Source organism: Leuresthes tenuis, unplaced genomic scaffold (genome assembly GCF_036924035.1).
Source record: "Leuresthes tenuis unplaced genomic scaffold, fLeuTen1.0.hap1 SCAF_20, whole genome shotgun sequence".
Taxonomy (NCBI): domain Eukaryota; kingdom Metazoa; phylum Chordata; class Actinopteri; order Atheriniformes; family Atherinopsidae; genus Leuresthes; species Leuresthes tenuis.
The window spans coordinates 1,446,265-1,450,923 of record NW_027325374.1 but is presented as its reverse complement, the minus strand read 5'-3'; positions in this window follow the sequence as shown (position 1 = coordinate 1,450,923).

Genomic DNA, 4,659 nt, shown 5'->3' with positions numbered 1-4,659 from the left:
GGTTTCCTAACTGGTCTCCTAACTGGTTTCCTAACTGGTCTCCTAACTGGTTTCCTAACTGGTCTCCTAACTGGTTTCCTAACTGGTCTCCTAACTGGTCTCCTAACTGGTTTCCTAACTGGTCTCCTAACTGGTTTCCTAACTGGTCTCCTAACTGGTCTCCTAACTGGTTTCCTAACTGGTCTCCTAACTGGTTTCCTAACTGGTCTCCTAACTGGTTTCCTAACTGGTCTCCTAACTGGTTTCCTAACTGGTCTCCTAACTGGTTTCCTAACTGGTCTCCTAACTGGTCTCCTAACTGGTTTCCTAACTGGTCTCCTAACTGGTTTCCTAACTGGTCTCCTAACTGGTTTCCTAACTGGTCTCCTAACTGGTTTCCTAACTGGTCTCCTAACTGGTCTCCTAACTGGTCTCCTAACTGGTCTCCTAACTGGTCTCCTAACTGGTCTCCTAACTGGTTTCCTAACTGGTCTCCTAACTGGTCTCCTAACTGGTCTCCTAACTGGTTTCCTAACTGGTCTCCTAACTGGTCTCCTAACTGGTCTCCTAACTGGTCTCCTAACTGGTTTCCTAACTGGTCTCCTAACTGGTCTCCTAACTGGTTTCCTAACTGGTCTCCTAACTGGTCTCCTAACTGGTTTCCTAACTGGTCTCCTAACTGGTTTCCTAACTGGTCTCCTAACTGGTTTCCTAACTGGTCTCCTAACTGGTTTCCTAACTGGTCTCCTAACTGGTCTCCTAACTGGTTTCCTAACTGGTCTCCTAACTGGTCTCCTAACTGGTCTCCTAACTGGTTTCCTAACTGGTCTCCTAACTGGTCTCCTAACTGGTTTCCTAACTGGTCTCCTAACTGGTCTCCTAACTGGTTTCCTAACTGGTCTCCTAACTGGTCTCCTAACTGGTTTCCTAACTGGTCTCCTAACTGGTCTCCTAACTGGTTTCCTAACTGGTCTCCTAACTGGTTTCCTAACTGGTCTCCTAACTGGTCTCCTAACTGGTTTCCTAACTGGTCTTCTAACTGGTTTCCTAACTGGTCTCCTAACTGGTTTCCTAACTGGTCTCCTAACTGCTCTCCTAACTGGTCTCCTTACTGGTCTCCTAACTGGTTTCCTAACTGGTCTCCTAACTGGTTTCCTAACTGGTCTCCTAACTGGTCTCCTAACTGGTTTCCTAACTGGTCTCCTAACTGGTTTCCTAACTGGTCTCCTAACTGGTTTCCTAACTGGTCTCCTAACTGGTTTCCTAACTGGTCTCCTAACTGGTCTCCTAACTGGTCTCCTAACTGGTCTCCTAACTGGTCTCCTAACTGGTTTCCTAACTGGTCTCCTAACTGGTCTCCTAACTGGTTTCCTAACTGGTCTCCTAACTGGTTTCCTAACTGGTCTCCTAACTGGTCTCCTTACTGGTCTCCTAACTGGTTTCCTAACTGGTCTCCTAACTGGTTTCCTAACTGGTCTCCTAACTGGTCTCCTAACTGGTCTCCTAACTGGTTTCCTAACTGGTCTCCTAACTGGTTTCCTAACTGGTCTCCTAACTGGTTTCCTAACTGGTCTCCTAACTGGTCTCCTAACTGGTTTCCTAACTGGTCTCCTAACTGGTTTCCTAACTGGTTTCCTAACTGGTTTCCTAACTGGTCTCCTAACTGGTTTCCTAACTGGTCTCCTAACTGGTCTCCTAACTGGTTTCCTAACTGGTCTCCTAACTGGTCTCCTAACTGGTCTCCTAACTGGTTTCCTAACTGGTCTCCTAACTGGTTTCCTAACTGGTCTCCTAACTGGTTTCCTAACTGGTCTCCTAACTGGTCTCCTAACTGGTTTCCTAACTGGTCTTCTAACTGGTTTCCTAACTGGTCTCCTAACTGGTTTCCTAACTGGTCTCCTAACTGCTCTCCTAACTGGTCTCCTTACTGGTCTCCTAACTGGTTTCCTAACTGGTCTCCTAACTGGTTTCCTAACTGGTCTCCTAACTGGTCTCCTAACTGGTTTCCTAACTGGTCTCCTAACTGGTCTCCTAACTGGTTTCCTAACTGGTCTCCTAACTGGTCTCCTAACTGGTCTCCTAACTGGTCTCCTAACTGGTTTCCTAACTGGTCTCCTAACTGGTCTCCTAACTGGTTTCCTAACTGGTCTCCTAACTGGTTTCCTAACTGGTCTCCTAACTGGTCTCCTAACTGGTTTCCTAACTGGTCTCCTAACTGGTTTCCTAACTGGTTTCCTAACTGGTTTCCTAACTGGTCTCCTAACTGGTTTCCTAACTGGTCTCCTAACTGGTCTCCTAACTGGTTTCCTAACTGGTCTCCTAACTGGTCTCCTAACTGGTCTCCTAACTGGTTTCCTAACTGGTCTCCTAACTGGTTTCCTAACTGGTCTCCTAACTGGTTTCCTAACTGGTCTCCTAACTGGTCTCCTAACTGGTTTCCTAACTGGTCTTCTAACTGGTTTCCTAACTGGTCTCCTAACTGGTTTCCTAACTGGTCTCCTAACTGCTCTCCTAACTGGTCTCCTTACTGGTCTCCTAACTGGTTTCCTAACTGGTCTCCTAACTGGTTTCCTAACTGGTCTCCTAACTGGTCTCCTAACTGGTTTCCTAACTGGTCTCCTAACTGGTTTCCTAACTGGTCTCCTAACTGGTTTCCTAACTGGTCTCCTAACTGGTCTCCTAACTGGTCTCCTAACTGGTCTCCTAACTGGTCTCCTAACTGGTTTCCTAACTGGTCTCCTAACTGGTTTCCTAACTGGTCTCCTAACTGGTCTCCTAACTGGTTTCCTAACTGGTCTCCTAACTGGTCTCCTAACTGGTTTCCTAACTGGTCTCCTAACTGGTCTCCTAACTGGTTTCCTAACTGGTCTCCTAACTGGTTTCCTAACTGGTCTCCTAACTGGTTTCCTAACCGGTCTCCTAACTGGTCTCCTAACTGGTTTCCTAACTGGTCTCCTAACTGGTCTCCTAACTGGTTTCCTAACTGGTCTCCTAACTGGTTTCCTAACTGGTCTCCTAACTGCTCTCCTAACTGGTCTCCTTACTGGTCTCCTAACTGGTTTCCTAACTGGTCTCCTAACTGGTCTCCTAACTGGTTTCCTAACTGGTCTCCAGCCTGTGAAACCTCTGCAGATGGTCCAGAACGCGGCGGTGCGTCTGGTCTTGGATCAGCCGAAAAGAACACGCCCCCCCTCTGTTCATTGAGCTCCTCTGGCTGCCCTTAGCCGCCTGCATCAGATTCAAGTCCCTGATGTTAGCTACAAAGAGCTTAATGGAACGGCTCCATCTACTTGAATGCTCTTGCAAAGGCTTCTGTCCCAACTGGGTCCCTCCGTTGGTCCCAGGATTGTCGTCTAGCAGCTCCTACACCACGCCTAAGACAATCCAAACTCTGTTCATGTGTCGTCCCACGATGGTGGAATGACCTACCGAGCGCTACCAGAACAGGGGCGTCCCTGTCTATCTTCAAGAAGCTCCTGAAAACCCAGCTCTTCAGAGAGCATCTCCTATCCCAGCACTTACCTTGTACTTCCCTCCCCCCTCTATCTCTGCACTTTATCTTTCTGCACTTCCTTCTATGCCTGCACCCTATCTCTACTCTGTCCCCTCTGACAGAGTCGGACTCCTGGGTTCCTTCTATGGAGCTTATTGTTAGCTTTTTATAAAGCTGTTATATCTTCATTTGTAAGTCGTTTTGGATAAAAGCGTCTGATAAATACAGAAACAGAAAACAAAGGTTCAGACCAACCAAGCATCCTATACTGGAAACTTCGGGTGGGTTAAGAAAAGAGGTTTATAGTAAAAGCCAAAGAACAGAGACTAAACATTCATTTAACTACAGTGAACTGTCCATAAACAAAAACCAGCACATTCCACACTTAATTGGTTTCATCACATTTTCCTTTTCGTGTTCCCGCCTTCATTTTGGATTACAAAGATTGGATCCTTTTCAGATTTAATTAAAAAACTCTGAGTAATACTGAGTTCTGATGGAGTTAACTCATAGTTTAATGTCGGCCATCTCTTTCTTATTGCTCCGGACTCTGTGGGGACCTTAAAGTAGATATTTTTAAACCAATTCATCTGTAAAAAGTTTTTAATAAACTGAATAAAAAGCAATATCATTAATTTAAGCTGTGATAGTTTCTGAAGCCACATATTATTCTGCTGAGAGGGGAGACAGGCATGAACCCAATCTGGTTACTAACAGCTCACTCAATAAGTGCAGCTTTAAAAATGCCCAAACGATCCCTGCTGGTTTGCTCTAAATCAGACGGTGTCACAGATATCACATAATAAACATAAATAAACCTTTTACAGACGAATCTGGATGTAAAGCCTGAGCCCCGAAGGCATCGCTTTGCTCCAATCTCCAGATTAGGATGCAGGACATCGGCCTAAAAAGGTCTTATCCAACACTGAGGCTGTCAACAGAGAGCAGAGAAGGGCGGGTGGCAAACAGGAAAAAAGAGACCGATCAATAATCCAGGAGGAGGGGGGGGGACGGACAAAACATTCAGACAAAAAAATCTAACTTTCATGGATTATCAGCAGCTGCTCCGACGCCTCGATGTCTGAAACTCCCTGGATGTCACCGCCTGTCTCACATATTTCTGTTCTATGACTCCAACTCATTCATTCATCCTTTTTCTGCACCCGTTTAATCCCAGTTAGGACAGT